A 20,860-nucleotide genomic window follows, 5' to 3' on the forward strand; every position below is an offset into this window, starting at 1 on the left:
CGAGATATGTTTGTGACTAAATTTATAAATATAACATCTTAAGCCATTGCCATGGCAACCAGATAACATCTGATTTAAAAATAAACAACAACATGGATGACAAGGTTATTGACAGGTGAAAAATACAATGAAAAGAAAGTTATTGTACATGCCCGTAAGGTTTGACCTACTCAATTAATTTAGGGGAAAATAATACAGTGAGTGTTCTGCATGAACTAATTAGAATGATAAACATTGATGTTGCTTTGGTAAAGCTTGAATTCAACGATAAATATCAATGTTCCAAATGGCCTGTTGCCATAGCAACGGATCATTTACCCAAGAAAAGTACCAGTTTTTATTTTTGAAAAGGACTGTATAATCTGATTTTTCTTTCATTTCCCCTAGTTTTAGGGTAAGAATGGATATGTTTGCTGTAAACATGCAAATAACATCTAAAGTCATTGTCATGGCAACCAAATAACATCTAATTTGAAAAAAAAATAACATGGTTGACATGATAATGGACAGGTGGAAAATGCAATTTATAACAATTAACTCAAGGTTTGACCCAGTCATTTAATTTTGAACAAAGATTACAGTGTTTCGCATAAGTTCATTAGAATGATGAAATTTGAGGTTGCCTTGGTAATGCTTGGATTTAATGATAAATATCAATGCTGTATATGGCCCGTTGCCATGGCAACGACTCTTTTTTTCCCAAGAAAAGTACAAAATTTGATCGAAAAACAGTTTAGAATCTGCATTTTGTCATATAAAATTTGCCCTAATTTTAGGGTGCAAAGCATAAATAATTATCTTTGCTGTTGATATACAAATAACTTAAGCCATTGCCATGACAACCAAATAACATCTAATTTCAGTGGCTTAATTTGGTTTCTATGCAATGGTTTTAAGGGTACATTGGGACTAGTTACAAGGACAGCCAGTGGTCTGATGTGTCCAAAACCCTAAGACGGCTTCCAAAAATGGAGTTTGAAATGGCTGTTGATATATAAATGGACCGTCATTTCATATCCGTCTGGGATATATGATTTTGGTGTCTAGACCATGGTTTCAATTGTCAAATAATACACTTTGGCAAGTTAGACGGACAGTCAGTTGTCCAGTATATCAAAAAAATCCAAGATGGCTTCCAAAAATGGGGTCTAAAATTGCTGTTGCTGCATTAAAAAACGTAGTTTGTCTAATATGTTTATGCCATGGTTAAATGGGTCAAAGAATACATTAGGACAAGTTACAAGGACAGTCAATGGTCAAGTATGTCCAAAAATCCAAGGTGGCTTCCAAAAATGGAATATAAAATAGTCCCTGTTACTAACATATGGACATATTTCGTGTAATATCTGCCAAGGGCATATTATTTTTATATCTAAACCATGGTTTTAAAAGTCAGTAAATACACCATGTACATTGGAACAAGTTACAAGGACAGTCAGTAATCCAGTATGTCTAAACATCGAAGATGGCTTCTAACAATTGGAGTCTAATCGGAGTCTGTTACTTAAAAATTGACATAGTTCATTTAAAATCCACCACGGAAAAATTATTTTGGTGTTCACACTTTGGTTTCAAGGTTTAAAAAAATACCTTTAGACTGGTTACAATGATATCCAGTTGTCTAAAATGACTTCTATCACTCAAAAATTATCAGAGTTCATACAACATCCACCTTTGAGAAACATTTTTGGTGTCTACACTGTGGTATGAGGGGTCCACTATTTATAGGACAAGTAACAAGGATGGTTAGTTTTCAATTTTGTCCAAACTCCAAGGTAGATTCTAAAATTACATAAAAATTGGTGCTGTTACTAACTCTAATCTGCTTGCATTTTGAATGTAGGCACCAAAATTACTTCTCACAACTGGATATTATATCTACTTCAAAGAAACAACCGTCATTTTAGAACCCATTTATGGAAGCAATCTTGGATTCTCAGGCAAAATGGAAAATTGTAACCAGTCCCAAAGTATCATTTGATCCTTAAAACCCTATAGTGTAGACACAAAAATAACATCCCCATGTGTATTTTTAATGTACTATGTCCACTTTTAAGTAACATTAAAACCCCAATTTTCAAGCCATCTTTGAGTTTTTTGGACACAATAATGACACCTGACTGTCCTTTCAACTTAACGAAATGTACAGTGTTATTTGACCCTTTAAACAACTAGTGTAGCCACCAAAACCATATCCTTAATGTACATGTATATTATTAATGAAGTATATGTCCATATTGAAGTACCAACAGTCAATTTAGACCCCATTTAGAGGCCATCTTTGATTTTTTTACATACCAGTCCACTGACTGTCCTTGTAACTTTTTCTAATGCATTAAACCATGGTTTTATGATTATGGTTTAGACATTAAAATCATATTCCCCAGACAGATATTGAACAAACTATGTTCTAGTTTATAATTTGACTCTTGAAACGATGGTTTGGACACTAAAGGCAGATATAGAATGAGCTATGTCAATTTTTAACAACAGTCAATTTTAGACCCCATTTTTGTAAGCCATCTTGCCTTTTTTAACATACCAGACCACTGACTCTCCTTGTAACTTGTCCTAATGCATCACTTGACCCTTTAAACTATGGTTTAGACACCAAAATCATATTCCCAGACAGATATTGAACAAACTATGTTTATTTGTAAGCAACATTAGACATTGTTTTATACCTTTTTTGAAGCCATCTTGGAATTTTGGACATACTAGACCACTGACTGTCCGTGTAGCTTGTCCTAATGTATTATTAGCCTTTGAAATCGTAGTTAAGACATCATATCTCAAAGGTGAATATAAAATGAGCTATTACACTTTTAAGTATCAGCAGCCATTTTAGAATCATTTTTGGAAGCCATATTGGATTTTCGGACATACCTGACTGTCGTTGTAACTTGTCCTAATATTATTAGACTCTTGAAATCAATGATTTAGACACCAAAATCACATCCCCAGGCCGATATGAAATGAGCTACGTCCGCTTTAGGTATCAGCAACCATTTTAGATTCAATTTTTTGAAGCCATCTTAGGTTTTTGGACATTCTCTAGACCACTGGCTGTCCCTGTAACCATAGGCGGCGGGGAGGACGGGGGCACCTGTCCCCCCTAAATTTGAGGTGGGGGGGGGGGGGGCGGTCCCCCTAAATGTTTAGTTGAGAACCTTTTTTTTTTTTTACTTTTCATTTTTTTTCCTGCATACCCCCTAAATTCAGGTGGACCCCCCTAAATATGTTATTGTCCCCCCTAAAATTTTGGTTGATAACCTTTTTTTTTTTTTTTTTTTGCTTGTCAATTTTTTTACCTGTGTCCATCCCAAAATTTCAGGTGGACCCCCCCTTAATTTTTTCCTTCCGCCGCCAATGCCTGTAACTTGGCCCAATGTACTACTTGATCCTTAAAACCAATGAATAGAAACCATTTAAAATAAAGCCATTTTATCAAGTAATTGATGAATTGTGGATTTTTAGCCTACGGCAGCCAGTGAGGGCACCATCTTGGATTTTTCTGTTACCCTGGAGTGCTTAAATTATTTTCAACCTTTCAACCAGTATTAAGGGTATTTAAATAAATTTAAATATTTTAATAAGTCTACTTATGTAAAATAACCAGTGAATAGATTACACTTCATGTTGAATATATTCATAATTATGTTACTTTAAAAATTATCACAGTATTTCAAAATCAGTAGTGTAATTTTGAGGGGTCAGATATGACGTATCGAGCAAAATTTATTTTAAAAAGTTGTCAGCAAGCCCAGCGAAAGAGTAAAACTTTCGAAATTGTTCATAACAAAAATAAGATTTTGAAAAATATTTTCGGTATAGTATTGGTAAAATGATTATATTTCGTCCATCTCCTTTTCACTTTTCTTTATTTTTTTCTTGGTAATTATTTTTTTTGGGGGGAGTAGGGTTGCAAAATTCCCGGGAATTCTCTTGATGGAAACTTTAAACGGGAATTTTGTGGGAATTTTTTTAATTTTCTGCAATTTTCAGGAATTTTCAAGAAATGATGTGAATTTTCAAAAAGTAACAATTTTCTGATATCTATATGCAGAAATTGAAAGGCGTACCCTGGCAGATGATGCTTGATAGTGCTTTGCCATCAAATTTCATGCCAAGTATTATGCTTAAACAGCTGACTGTTTATACAAGGCATAATTTTAATGATTTCCATGTAAAAGTTGATTTACTGTATTTACTTTGATTAGGAGTTCAAGACCATGTCAACTCCTGTTGTCAAATAGACTTAAGATTTTGATTTATCAACGCCTATAATCCCCTTATATATTGATATGATGAACGGCTTTAAAGCACAATTCACCCCAAGACGCTTTCTTCAAAATGGCCGCCTGCGAATACTTTGAATGAAATTGTCCAGCATCGAAAGTTTCGGGAATTTATTTAAGCCCCAAAAAGTCTGAAATGATTTTTGTAGGTCTTATTTCGATGCCATGTATAATGAAATAAGATGGTGCTTATCATTTAGCATATTTATGTTCAGCACCCTCAAATAAGTGTAAAGGAAATAAAATTAACATATTTTTATCAACATTTGTACCTTTCTGGGGCCGTTGGCAACATTGATATTTATCATTATTAGTCCAGGATAGGCCCCATAGAGAAGGGGTCGAACCTTGTTTTTTTATATATACAATGTTTTTTAACGGTTTTATGTCAATTCGAGGGTGCTGATTCCGAATCTGAATGATGCCACTCGCGTAACCTTGAGCGTTTTCCGCAAATTGGCAAAATCCAAGATGGCCGCCCAAAATAGGTTTTGGGCCATGATAGTCATTAAAGTTCACATTTTATGACCTTAAAATGTTTCTAAATGTGATGTATGCCTGTAGCAATATCTGAAAATTATTTCTTACCTAATATTAGTAATTTTTCATGGTAAAAAATTATCTTTTTGCCTTTCAAAATGGCCGCCATTCATGTAATTTGAAACATTATGAATTGGAAAATTAATATGTGAAGAAAGCTTAGGGCAACGTCACAGGGTGCGCATATTTATTAATGAAAACACTAAACAATAATCAAAAGGAAACAAAAAATATACTATTTACTTACCTTTTGGATAATAAATTCAATATTTAATGAAATGAACTGGAAAGCCCGTAGGCATATCTGTGGTATATATTTAAAGATACTTTGTAATTATCCAAACCTTTAATGCTAATGGGTAAAAGACCACACGCCGCCTCGTGATTGTATTCCACAAATTCAATTGAAATAAAAAAAATTATGTACAAAGCAAACACATAGGCAACTGATCACAGCTTAAATGGCCATAATCAGCTTAAATGGCAATAATTTGTAACAATATAGCTGCCTTTTCAGCTTACCTGTATACCCATTAACTGGCACGCGACTTGGTATGCAGCATCTTAGAACTGACCCAGGGTTACGTTAATGAGGTAAGTTGAGATATTTTCTTAATGTTCTTTGAAGAAAAAATCTAATAAATAGGGATTTTAACTCAAATATATGAAACAACTATTCACTAAAACTGTGTATGGCCTACCTAATATACAGACCCACATACTCATTAGATTGTGGCTAATGATGACATTGATAAGTTGACAAATAAGACTGCATCATCGTATATTTTTCAGTGCAGTAGATTGTTTTATATAATGGCCATGTTGTGGTTGATAACTGCTCTACTTTGTCCCCTCATACAGATATATACTTACCGTAAAGTGGTATTAACAAGATTATCATTATACCTTTAATTCGATTTGGTCAAAAGTGATGGTTATAGCAGATTGTTCAGACCAGGGAACAAAATAAAAAGAAAAAAAAGAAGGCACGGCACTTTGGATTAAAAAAATGGCATTTGAGAAGCAAAACATTTGAAATCAAAATTCTTATGATCATTTATTTAAAGGAAGTAAGCTTTTTTCAGCCTGACTTTTATGATAATGGATGGCTTCATTTTGTGGAATGGTGTATAATATTTAACTTCTTCCAATATTTTTTTGGGTCGGAATTCCCTGAATTGCTATACTACAATCTGATATATTCAATATTCAACCCTAATATTTCATCAGACATCCTATGCTCCTTTTAAAATCTGCGATTTTATTTCTACGGCATTTTCTAAACCATTTGTGCTTATTTTATTCCATATGCCGAAGCAGAACATTTCTATTATATATATATATATATATATATATATATATATATATATATATATATATATATATATATGTATATATATATATATATATGTTTACGGCAATGGGGGAGGTAGCGTCCACTTTGGAAGGATAAAATTTGAAATAAATGAACAATCAGAGTTCTTGATATTTTGATGTTTTCAATACCCCTCCAGCTTACCTGGGACGATGGCAGAGGTTTGCATTATATGCCAGATGAGTGGGGAGAAGCCACTCACCTTGTCTTCGAGAGTAGCAAGTTTTCGAAGTGCAAGTCGCCAAAGAGGTGATGGATTAAGTGATTGCCTCCTTGAAGATACCACATCATTCAGATGTCACCGGGACTGCATTAGTACCTACTGTTCTAAAAACCACATCAAAAGGTATTTGAACAAATTGAAAAGGAATATACCACCACATCATTATAATAGTCCCAAACGACTGAGAAGGAATTCAGGTGAATTTGATTTCCTACAACACTGTATTTTCTGTGGTGATGAATGTGACATCAAGCGTCCTCATAAAAATCCTGGTCGTTGGAGACAGTCTTACTTGTGTAAAACTGCAAACGGAAAAGATAATTTATCATGGAAAGACAGCATCCTGGAACGTGGCAAAAACCGTGGCGACAAGTGGGGCAGGGATGTCATTTTCAGAATAAGTTCTGTTTTAAGTGAGCTACATGCAGCAAAGGCGCGCTACCACAAAGACTGTATGACGAAGTTTTTCAGTAATGCACCCCCTAAAACGAAGACTGTGTCTGACACAGCGCTTGAAGGACTTAAGACTGAAATGCTGTCTGATCGCTCACGAATTTGGAATAGCATTGAACTATACAATCTTTATCAGGAGTTGGGTGGAACTCGACTATCACGACGTTTGCTCATTAACCACCTGGAAGCTGCTCTACATCCTGATATACTAATCCTGTCATCACCAGGTGTTTCATCAATATTTGCATTCAGGAGCAAGGCAGCAACACGTCTCCGGATAGAAGATGATTTTGAGGATGAATGCCTGGGGAGGGATATCTCAAATCTTGGGAGGAAAATCAGAACCGAATGTCTTAACCATCGTCCTGATCCTAACACATACCCAATCAGGTTAACCAGGGACTTTGTCTTAGGTGAGTCGGGATGGAATACTTAAATATAGTGTTGCATTTAATGCTCACACACTTCTTGTCATCGTCCAACCTTGCAATTATCTTTATAGGGATGTGTCTCATAAAATTTCCAAAAGTTGTTCTATACTCACCCTTTTTCAGTCTTTGCGCCTCAAAACGTAAATTCTTAAATTTTTCTTTCTTTCTAACGTTGTATCAGTTAAATCTTTGGATTAAACCCTTTGCTTACCTTATCCTCTTCTTTCTCCAGCTGGATGCAGTGAAACGATATTGGCTCTACTAGCTGAGATCGACCTGCAGTTGGATTCTTCCTTACAAGCTATGATGATAAGCAATATCATTCTTGGTGTCGTTTGTGGTCAAGCAACACCGCTTCAACTTGGACTGAGTACAATGCTAAATAAACAGCGAGGCATTATAGAGCAGTTATACAACTATGGTGTGACATCTTCCTACAACGAAATGCGCCGCTTCAGGATCTCTGCTGCTGCTTCTATCGCAAAGGATAGACGAGGGATGTCAGAATTTGATAGCCGAAACGGGTTAGTTCAGGTTGTCGCTGATAACTTTGATGCTAACATTTCATCCCCCAATGGTCAGAAAACAACGCATGGTCTAGCCATGGTGATTACCCAAAATGGAAAACGAAAACACATTCCATCTCAAGATGACAAAGATGTGCCTACCATAACAAGAAAGAAATGGGATCAGATAAAAGCAGCAAATTTGTAGTTAGGAGAGGTCAGTCTACAGCGTAGCCGAGGAAACAAAAAAGCTGAGATGCCAAATGAGTGTGCCCACAGATGTGTACCAAGGCTCTCATTTCTTGCCAGTATGCAGCTCTCCAAGATGAAAGCCGAGTCCAATGACATGGCTTTTCTCCATTCGGTAACAAGCGATGATAAATGTCCGGAGTACGGAGGTTTCAATACCAAGCATGCACGTGAGTCTGGGGAGGAGCCAAAGGCCAAGACAAGAGTGGCCTACACTCCATTTCTAGACATGACACCTGCCGAACCTGACACAATGAAAACAGCAATGGTTCAAGCACAATATTTAACGTCATTGACAAGACAAGAGCTTACGATCATGACATGTGACCAGCAACTCTACCAGGTGGCAGTCAACTTAACCTGGAGCAACAAGACCCTCTTTGGAAAGTTCATTCCCAGACTCGGCGGCATGCACATGCTGATGAGCTTCATTGGAAGCATAGGGTCTTTGATGTCAGGAAGTGGGCTAGAGGATATTTTGAAATCAACGTTCGCAGGAGTTCCAAAACTTCTGTCTGGAAAAAAGTTCCCTCAGAACTTTAGAGCACTTCGACTGCTTGTAGAGGAGATCCTAAGACCAATATTGAATGGCCATCAATTCAGAGATATCGATGAATTGATTGATACCATCGGAAAACTCAGCAGGACAACCAAACTGTGGATCGACTGTCTTGTGAAGCCCATAATGATCTGTATGGCTTTTGTGAGGGCTGAGAGGGAATCTGACTGGTCTCTACACCTGCTTGCAGTTGAAAAAATGCTACCATACTTCTTCGCATCTGGACACATCAACTACGCCCGCTATGGATTGTACTACTTCCGATCCATGCAGCGTCTCCCCCCTGCATTATTTAAGCAGTTCATGGACGGAGAGCACACTATGCGGCACCAAGATGGCCTGTGGAATGGCATCTGGTCTGATATGTTCATTGAGACAACATACATGCGACATGGTAAGGGACCGGCTGGCATTATTGGATCGACTTTGAATGAGGCAACTGTTACCATATGGGCTTTGTCTCTCAGTGTGCTTGGACAACTGAAGGATGATCTGGCAGCAATGCAAGAGGAAAGAGAGCAAGAATTAATGTCTCACAAAGAAGAAAGTCTTACGAGGATAAGATCTGATGCACTTGACAGAATGAAGATACGTGAGGCCTTATCAACTTGGATTGATGTCTTAGACAGCAAGAAACACCCAACCACAGGCATTGTAAACATCTTCACTGGTCAAGTTGTTGACAATAAAGAGGTCAATGTTGATGATGCAGTCAGAATAGGAACAGATCAAATGGTGCAGTACGAAAGAAAATGGCCAAAAGGGTTTCACGAAACCATAAAGAAAAGGGTGAAAGTGATGTCAAAGGCTTCACCGACAGCAAAGGGGCAGGGCACATCTCAAATTGTGAATACAGAAATGATCTATGCACGAGTAATCGGAATCTTGGCATCATCAAGAGTCTCAATCTCAACAGACACTTTGTTTTCGTACGAATTGGCCCGCTACCCACCAGCACTATTTGATGGGAATGGTGATGCACGTTCCACAAGCAAGTCTGTTCTGAAGGACAGGATCAAAGTGGAAAGTGGTTTGCGTAGTTCAGCAGTTCCTGAAGTCATAATTCTAGATGGTTGTGCTCTTCTGTGGACTGTTCCTTGGCCTAGTTCTCCCGCAAAGGTGTCCGACTTCGTTGATGCTGCAGTATGTATCATCATGAGATACGTCGAATTTTCATCAGTTCTTCATGTGGTGTTTGACAGGTATTATGAGAACAGCATCAAGTCATGTTGCCGTACATCACGCGCAAAGGGATTCACCCGTGTATATAGGCTCATCCCCGAGTCCCCTCTACCTAAACAGAACATCGTCCTAAACATCTCTGCAAACAAGGAACAGATTATAAAGCTGATTGTTGACCAGTTGTGCAACCAACGAGTACCAGAGGACAAGAAGGTAGTTGTGACAGGACCGGATCCACACCCGATATATGTTGGCATTGGAGTACTACCAGAAGCAGTGACACATGAAGAGGCTGATGTTATAATGGCTTACCACATGATAAAGGAGGTTAATAATGGACACACAAGTGTTAAAGTTGTGTGTGACGACACCGATGTTCTCGTCATACTTGCACATCATTTGTTTTTCCAAACGAATGGTTTGTCACGCAAGGTAAAATTGGTGATGGAGTCATGTTCAAGTAAACGAACAGTCATCGACGTCAATGAGGTAATCTCGAAACATGAGAAAATCATGCCCAATCTTCTTGCTGCACACGCTCTGACCGGATGTGACACTGTGTCATGCTTTTCAGGTGTGGGAAAGGCTTCAGCACTGAAAGCTTTAGAGTCGTATTCTGACACTCTCCTTCTGGGAGATCCAGCAGTGGCACTTGATGAGGTAGTACATTCTTCCTTGAAATATGTATCTTTACTTTACAGAGTGGATTATCAAGACACTCTTGACACAGCACGCAAGAAATTTTTTGCAAAGAAAGCTGGTGGAAAGCGTCACCTACCACCGAAGCTGAGCAGCCTTCCACCTACCATGGCTGCGTTTCGACCACATTGTCAGCGTGCCAGCTATCAAGTAGCCTTATGGATGGCTGCTGGCAACCCTGAACCTCCAAATTTAGATCCTAGTCTGAACGGTTGGTCAATGAAGGGATCGTCTCTTCAACCCATCTACCTGGCAAATGATCATCCAGTGGCTCCTGACGAGGTTCTTAACATCATCAGGTGTGGCTGCAAGGGGGACTGTAGTTCTGCAATGTGTAGCTGCACCAAGTCATCTTTAGCCTGCACTGAATTCTGTCATTGTAGAGCTGATCTTCGGTGTCAGAACCCAATGAAAACGACTTCAGAAGATGGAGAAAGCGAAAACTCCGAATAAGACGATACTGCTGAACGATGCTAAGTTTGCAGAAGTTCAACTTGGGTTAGAATTGATAAAGACAAACTGAATTTGGAACTTTCATTTTTCGTTTGTTCTGAATGTGTGACAGATTTCACACCGTATTTATTTAGGTGATCAACTTAAAGAACATTACTTTATGTTGAGTGAACATTTCATATTTGTAGATGCTTATTACATTACGACTGCTGTTCACAGATGATTCCACATAAAAATTATCTTATAATACACATACAGCTCTCGCCGTGAAGCAGAGCTCAACTGAGAACAACCTCTCATTGACCATGTTGACCATTCCTTCAAAACAACCTACGGGGAGATTTTTTCCTTTTTGGGGGTAATGTTTAAGGCTGCATGATGGCAATTTTAGAAAAAAAATGTTTACTTTATCATACATGTGCAACGATATTTTAGTTATGCATTAGCAAATCAAATGATTTATTATCTATTTTAATTTAAAGTACCTAAAAAGAGGAAAACGATTGTCAAAAAAGTTTAATGGCCTAATTCATCACCCAAGTGGCCGTTAATGTCAGGGTCACATTTCATTTTGGAGGCCATGTTTATTTTTCAAATTTGTAGAAAGTTCAAACGTTTATGCGAGTATGATCATAAATATCTCGATTTAGTTTCGAGCGTTCAAAAGTGAGGGAATAAGTTATTCAGGTTTTGTTCCAGTTAACAGTATGAAGTTCTTAAAATGATTTTGGTGGTTATTTTGGATATTGCACTTGCCTTAACCTGTCAAAACCAATGACAGCTAGTTGTTAGACATATCCTACGGAAGTGAAATCTTTTACATTTATAATCAGCTTGAAGAAAAATGATATGAGTTGTGGTTTTAAAGGTAAAAGCACTATTAAACTGTGAAATAGATTTCTATATCAAGACATTTTGCATTGATTATGTACGGGTGTGTCCGAATTTCGCGCATGACCTTATGTCTCGCACGACCATTCAGCTGAATTGTTTAGGATATTCCCAAATCTCACATAGTCCACATAAATATGTATTTATCCTTTAACGTAAATCTCTTTTGGATGCGATGAATATTGGTTAAAAAAAATACCGTTAATGTTTTCGCATTTCATGCCAGTTCCCAGATAAAAAAAAAAAATCTGGAAAGCAACATGGAAACACCAATTTGCAAGTATATATCAACCAAAATATAATAAAAATATGGTATAGACAGATCTTATAGCCTTTAGCCATCTTTTAAATACAAAAAGCTTTCCTTTTTGGCATGAATTTTCGGATAAATCTCAACAAACCGCATATGCCCGAAACCTTTTCAGAATCCTTTTTTAGCACAGCACGCCACTCATCTGCATTAGATCTTTTTTTTAGTTCCCGATACCGGCGTAACACATTGACCTCATATTCATTTTTTTCATTATTTTTTTCATCTACGAATTTGCTGTCAACATGGTTATTATAATTTTAATTTTTTTTGTTTAGGAATATATTTTAATCTTATAATGATCATTTGCTAAATGTGCGCGAAGTTTGGACACCCTTTAACAGGTGGATATATGGGCGGCGGCCATTTTGAAGTGAAATTACCGCCATATCACCATAGCTACAATGAAATTAATGTGTGCATATAGATGTAAAACGTCTCAAGTAATAAAATATGTTGATTAAAAAAGAAAATGTGTCATATTGTGCAGTAATTAGGATATTTTCTGAGATAAAACCTAATTTTGACGGCCATCTTGGATTTTGCCAATTTGCGGAAAATGCTCAAGGTTACACGAGTGGCATCATTCAGATTCGGAATCAGCACCCTCGAATTGACAAGAAACCATCAAAACATATTGTATATATAAAAAAACAAGGTTATGCCTCTTCTATCCTGGACTATATGTTCAAGCATTACCAAATCAACATCCTAATGGATTCATGCATGACACTTAATGTAACTTTTGTTCAAAATTAAAAGAGTAGGTCAAACCCCCAGCAAAAAGTTGATTTGAATAAGAGAAAAATCCAACAAGCATAATACCGAAAATTTCATCAAAATCGGATGTAAAATAAGAAAGTTATGACATTTTGAAATTTCGCTTAATTTCATATACCAGTTATATGCACACCATGGCTGGTATGCAAATGAAGAGACTATGACGTCATCCACTCACTATTTCTTTTGTATTTTATTATATGAAATATTATAATTTTCTCCTCTTTGTCAAGTGATACAACGATTAATTCCCTCCTGAACATGTGGAATTAGCATTGTTTAATACTATATGGTTCAGTCAAGTTGGTCCTTATTGTCAAATCTATAAAAAAATGAAATATTGTATAATTCAAACAATAAAAACCAAAAGAAATAGTGAGTGATGGATATCATTGACTGACTCACCTAGTTGTGCATATCACTGTTTTGTGAAAAATAAGCGAAACTTTAGAATGTCATAACTTTCTTATTTTACACCCGATTTTGATGAAATTTTCAGCACTATGCTAGTTTGATTTTTCTTTATTTATTCAATTCATATAATTTTCCTGGGGTGGACTTGACCTTTCATTTAATTTTATTGTATTTTCCGCCTGTCCGTTATCTTGTCAGCCATGTTATTTTTGGTAAAATTAAATGTTATTTTATTGCCATGGCAATGCCTTGAGATGTTATTTATACATTTAACAACAAACATGTACGTGTATGTTTGGCACCCTAAACTTAGTGGAAATGAATGAAAAATAAGATTCTACAATGTACTTTTTTATCAAAGATGGTATTTTCTGGGGAATAAAATGATCCGTTGCCATGGCAACAGAACACACATTTGCAAACATTGATATCATTATATTCAAGCATTACCAAGGCAACATAAGTTTTTTATCATGCTAATGATCTCATGAGGAACACTTACTGTAATTTTTGTTCAAAACTTCATGACTGGTCAAACCTTATGTAGATTAAGTAAATCTTTACTTTACATTCCACCTGTCCATTATCATTTCAACTGTGTTATTTTTTTAATTGTATCTTAATTGGTTGCCATGGCAATGGCAGAAGATGTTATTTATATATTAACTGCAAGCATATATATGCTTAGCACCCTAACATTAGGGGAAATGAAAAAAAATCTGATTTTACAATGTTTTTGTTTATCAAAGCTGATACTTTTCTGGGGGGGGGGGGGGAAATGAGCTGTTGCCATAGCAACGGGACATATGAAACACTAATATTTATCATCAAATTCAAGTATTACCAAGGCAACATAATTTTATTATTCTAATGAACTCATGCAGAACACTTACTTAAATTTTTGTTCAAAATTAAATGACTGGCCAAACCTTTCGCTTATTGAGTTATTTATAATTGTATTTTCCACCTGTCCATAATCTTGTCATCCAAATTATTGTTATTTTTTGTAAATTAGATATTATTTGGTTGCCATGGCAATAGCTTCAGATGTTATTTATACATTTTGCATCAAACATATCTATGTTTAGCACACTAAGATTAGGGGAAATGCAAGAAAAATCAGATTCTACAGTCCCTTTTTTTAATCAAAACTGGTACTAAATGATCCGTTGCTATGGCAACAGGCCATTTGGAACATTGATATTTATCGTTGAATTCAAGTATTACCAAGGCAACATCAATGTTTATCATTCTAATCAGTTCATGCAGAACACTCACTATATTATTTTCCCCTAAATTAATTGAGTAGGTCAAACCTTACGCATGTACATTAAGTTAATTTTCATTGCATTTTTTTACCTGTCCATAACCTTGTCATCAATGTTGTTGTTTTTTTAAATTAGATGTTATCTGGTTGCCATGGCAATGACTCAAGATGATATATATTTATAAATTTAGTCACAAACAAATCTCGATTAGTACCTTAAAATTAGGGAAAATGGAATGATGATCATACATGTATTCTACATTTCTATCAATATTTTTACCTTTCTAGAGGGAAATAAGCTGTTGCCATGGCAACAGGCCTTGTGAAAAATTGTTTCTTTTTAAATTTAATTCAAGCATTACCAAGGCAACATAATTTTTTATCTTTATAAAGGACTCCTGCAGAACACTTCCTGTATTTTTGGTTCAAATGAGGGGGTCAAAACTTAAGCATACAGATTAAGTCAATTCTAATTGTATTTTCCACCTGTCCATTGTCCAATTGGAGCTATCTTGGTGATCTTGAATATCTGTAAATTTCATATGTATTCAATTGGAAGCCTGAAAGTTATCATTTTGGTCATCTATATCATGTTTATTTACCATTTACATGGGAATGTATGTAATTTTGGAGAAATTAATCCGTTGCCATGGCAACGGCCGAAAATGGCATTTAAAAATTTACCTCCCATCTTTAAAATAAATCTCACGGCATATACTTTTACTTGTGAAAGTTTCATGCTTTAGTCAAAATTTGCACAATTGTTGTGATTTTGGAGCTTATCCGCTCTACTACAAGTGGTATTATACCCAATTAGGGAAAATTTGAACAAAATTTATCAACGCAGAAATAAAGAAATGAGACCAAGTTGAACAAAAACTGTAATATTATTGTAACACCAGCAGACTAACAGGAAAAGTCTTTACTCGGTCCAGGTCCTCTCACGCCCCTGCTAGATCGATCCTATATAGGAATAGCCTCTGCCAACCTTCTTTATAGCGAGACAAAAATGTCATAAAAATGAATTTGCCAGTTATTAAAACTTGATTAAATTCATATGAGGCAATACCCAAATTTTAGTCTTATTTATATGAAAATAAAACAAAGGATATACAAAAATGAAGAGTTAAATTGGTAAAGTGAGTCTTTATTTCTTTGTCTTGCCTGAACAAAATTTGCCAAGAGAGCTAACGTAATAATCATCTTTGATCTATAGTCTCTTGGTCTGTTACAAATGTTTTTATCAGGGCCCTATACTGTGGAACAATCTCTCTGTTAAACTTCAGACAGCAAAGACATGTAAACTTTTCAACTTTAATTACAAACGACATTTACTTTACACTCAGCAACCCCTTTCTCTTGACAAATAATCATAGCCTCTCTGTTTCTTTCCTCCTTCTTTCCTGTCCTGTCTTATAGTCTGGTCTGTTAGCGAAATTATGTGGACACGGTGGACAAAAGCGTGATTTTTTCTCCAGACCTTTGTTTGTGTATAAGAGTTAAGAATGGGGTATGCTCCAAAAAATCTGGCTGCAGGAACAGAGAAAAAATGGGTGAAAATGTCAGAATTTATGAGTTTAGATTGGTCTGATATATAGACTAGCGCTAGTGCAAAACTCAATAGCAGTGCATTATTTTGCATTGGATTAGTTCTTGAATTCAGACCCTTTTTGAACAGATCTTCTGCTTGTCCTCACATCTCAATGCACCAAATATCTGAAAGCAGATGCTAAACAAGCCGAAGGGTGACGGTGGAGGGGGTTGAATGTTGGTGTGTATGTACATATTTTGGTCTTGGGGTAAAGATGTGCAATACATATTTTTTTTGCATGTGTTGGAAATTGTGTTGCCATGGTAACAGTGTATCATTGCAAAAATAAGGTAAAAATCTTGCAGTTAGAACTACTTCCTCTGTTTTCATCCGATTCTCATGAAATTTGGCACACACATTGGTCTTGAGGTGAAGATGTCTAAGATACATATTTGTGTGTCTTTCAGAAATCTTGTTGCCATGGTAACAACATATCATATGGTGAAAATTGGGAAAAAAACTTACAATTCAAACTGCTTCATCAGTTTTCAATCAATTCTCATGAAATTTGGCACAAACATTGGTATTGAAGTAAAGATGTACAAGGCACTTTTTGTGTGTGTTTCATAAATTGTGTTGCCATGGTAACAACATATTATATGGCAAAATTTAGGTAAAAAACTTGCAATTTGAACTACTTCATCAGTTTTGAGCCAATTCTCATGAAATTTGGCTCACACATTGGCCTTGGGGTAAAGATGAGCAAGAACCTTTTTTTTGCATTTGTCAGAGAGTGCATTGCCAGGGTAGCCACATATGATAGCCAGAAATGCAGGAAAAACTCATTGTGGATCAAACTACTTCCCCTGTTTTTAGTCAGTGCTCATTAAAGTTGGAAAAAATATTAATCTTGGGGTAAAGATTCATATTAAATTCTAAATGTCTTCGGTGCATTAAAATGTTCACGCCAGAGTGTGGGGGTATTAATCACCTTCATTAATATTTCTAGGTTGTGGGGGGAGGGGCGGGATTGGTCCTTAAAATCTGACATCAAAATAAAGAAGGTTAAAGGCGGTGGCCATTAGAAATATAAAAATGATAAACACTCTTAAAAAACGCATCCCCTCAAGGCATAGGCTGGAGGTACACTGGGTGAATGTGAAACCTTCCGCTGAGGCAGAGGAGTTCCAACACTGGCAAGCAAAATGAAATGTGCACCCCTTCTACTTTCAACAGCTGATTTTCCAAACCTTAGTTCCACCTCATCAAGATGTTCACCCCTCCCCATACCACTTTTAGTTCTACATCCCCATACTCAAACCAGTCTACACCTTTGCCCCTCAGGTGTCTTTGCATTTTTAAAGCTAGACATTACTCTTTTTTGTGGGGGGGAGGTCTTTAGAAAATGACCTCATAAAATTTAAAGGATTATGACTAGGAACTTAATCCCCCCCCCCCCGAAAAAATAGGGGCTGATTTATTTTTTTAGCAGAAAATACCCCCCCCCTTTAAAAGACCATTCATTTGAAGTTTAGTGCATTCTGATTTGATAAAAAATTGTTAACGGTACCCAATTAACCATTGTAACCATTATTCTCCTACTCAGTCTTTTATTCATATTCCGTTCCTACTCTTTCTTTTTAACTTTTAAATCACTCTTGATTTTGAGCTTCACCATACTATCTCCTTATGTTTCCTCTCTCTCTCCAAGTATATTTTTTCTGACATATTTTAAAGTGTACCTTTAATCATGCAACTAATTATAGAAAAGCAAATATATACAAAAATCTCTGCCCTTGTTTTAGAAATTCACTTGCAAATCCATGACTTAATAACATACCTTATCAAAAATATACATATGTGCACAATAAATGTTAGCCTTCTATTTTCTTTCATTTAATTTTTTCAGTTTATTTCTGTGACAGCCCCTGCTTTATACATCCTACATCTCTCATTGTCAAAAAATGAATATTATGTTTCAGTAGCAAAATTGTTGGATGCAAACTCTGACTGTCATAAAAACAAATTGGAGTAAAGCCAAACTTTACATAAGGGATATGACTAGAATATAATTATATGTAGAGAAACTTTTCTTTCTCTACATATAGTGATATCACTTTCAGAAGGTGGTTACTGCAGGAATGGGAAAACTCAGTGATAAAACTAAAATTTTCGGAAAATAACTACATCCATTTTTGTCAAGCAACAGTTATTCAATTCTGAATGCTACATGTACAACCTTGTTAATATGAATTTGATGTACCTTTACCAAAATATAATATCATGACAGTCATTTCTTCAATTTTTTAAAGTAGACATTAAATATTGCTAATAGTATCGACAGAGTGTAGCCAAAATGGAGTTTAAAAGATTATGAAGAACAAAAAATAAATGTCATGCTATTATATTTCAAAGCAGAATGTTTTAGGCTTTACTTTAATACGCTGAAGTGTAAAGGATTTTTCTCCCCCTTTTTTTTTTTTGGGGGGGGATTAAGTTCCTAGTCGTAATAATTTCCTTTTACTCTTTATGTGGCCCCCAAAAAAAAATTGGAAGGGGTGTTTTTTTAAGAGTGTTTAATTTCCTAATGGTCATGGCCTTTAACCGTCTATATTTTTATGTTGTCAGTTTTTAAGGACCTTCTCCGCACCCAAAAAAGAACCTATAAATAATATTGAAGGTGATTAATACCCTGCGCTATTGTATGATGTTATAAAGGGGAATCCAACCCAAATAAACACTTGTTTTAAGAGGAAAATGAAAAATCAGACAAGTTAATAGGTCAAAGTTTGAACAATATCGGACAAACCATAAGAAAGTTGTGAATATATAAAAGTTGTAAACATTGGTAATCGCTGTACCCATGAAGACTTCAAATTGACCGCGTATGTGATGTCATAGTGATGTAAGGCAAGGACCACTCTTCCATGTACTGGAATAATTAATTGGCTAAAATTTAATTTTTTCAAAAGTTTTACTTCAAATTATATCTTTCTTTCATGAGGACATAAAACATACTACCAGGTTTATATTACAGCCCAATGGAATACGGATTTAGGAGAAAACCAAAAATCTTGATAACTAAGTACTAGTCTTATGGGAAAGTTGTCCTTGCGGCCTCACCCCTTGTCATAATTTACTTACCCAGTTGCCAATTTGAATTCTACATACTAGTAGCCTTAGGGATCTTAATTTGAAAGCAGCCATAACTTTATTTTGCTTGTCCGATTTCTTTCAAACTTTCACCATTCTTCTTTTTCTCCTTTTCATGCACACAACATTATGACCAAGGCTGGATTCCCTTTTAACACTGAATATGAATCTTTACCCAAAATGAATATTTGTGTCAACTTTTATGAGCACAGGCTGAAAACTGAGAAGCAGATTGATCCACAGTGAGTTTTCCCCATATTTCTGGCTATATGTGGTTACCAAGGCAATGCACTCTCTGACAAATGCAAAAAAAAAAGGTTCTTGCACATCTTTACCTCAAGGCCAATGTGTGAGCCATAATTATTTCATGAGAATTGGTTCAAAACAAAAAAATTATGAAGTAATTCAAATTGCAAGGTTTTTACCTAAATTTTGCCATATAATATGTTGTTACCATGGCAACACAATTAATGAAACACACACAAAAAGTGCCTTGTACATCTTTACTTCTATACTAATGTGTGTGCCAAATTTCATGAGAATTGATTGAAAACTGATGAAGCAGTTTGAATTGTAAGTTTTTTTCCCAATTTTCACCATATGATATGTTGTTACCATGGCAACAAGATTTCTGAAAGACACACAAATATGTATCTTAGACATCTTCACCTCAAGACCAATGTGTGTGCCAAATTTCATGAGAATCGGATGAAAACAGAGGAAGTAGTTCTAACTGCAAGATTTTTACCTTATTTTTGCAATGATACACTGTTACCATGGCAACACAATTTCCAACACATGCAAAAAAAATATGTATTGCACATCTTTACCCCAAGACCAAAATATGTACATACACACCAACATTCAACCCCCTCCACCGTCACCTTTCGGCTTGTTTAGCATCTGCTTTCAGATATTTGGTGCATTGAGATGCGAGGACAAGCAGAAGATCTGTTCAAAAAGGGTCTGACTTCAAGAACTAATCCAATGCAAAATAATGCACTGCTATTGAGTTTTGCACTAGCGCTAGTCTATATATCAGACCAATCTAAACTCATAAATTCTGACATTTTCACCCATTTTTTCTCTGTTCCTGCAGCCAGATTTTTTGGAGCATACCCCATTCTTAACTCTTATACATAAACAAAGGTCTGGAGAAAAAATCATGCTTTTGTCCATCGTGTCCACAAGTAGGGCATTTTTGACGCTAACAGACCGGACTATTATGCCATATTAGTCCAGGAAAAATAACTGATTTTGGGGGTAAACCGCAAACAAATTGCAATAGAATTTTTTTTACCACAATGCATTTTCTTGAAGTCCCCAAAATGACATACTAAAAGTCCAGAAAAATCCCAGTAGTGGAAAGACGTCTAATTTGCATAAATCCAAAATGGCCGCCAAATTTTCAGAAAATTTGAATTTTCGTACATAGATTTTGACATGAACATGTAATTGCCACAAAATTAGTGTCATATGAAAGAGAAATAAATTTCCTACAATTTGGTACTATTTATAGGGGATAAAAAGATAATTTGGCTGAGAT

The sequence above is a fragment of the Lytechinus pictus genome, chromosome 6, assembly GCF_037042905.1.
Source record: "Lytechinus pictus isolate F3 Inbred chromosome 6, Lp3.0, whole genome shotgun sequence".
Taxonomy (NCBI): domain Eukaryota; kingdom Metazoa; phylum Echinodermata; class Echinoidea; order Temnopleuroida; family Toxopneustidae; genus Lytechinus; species Lytechinus pictus.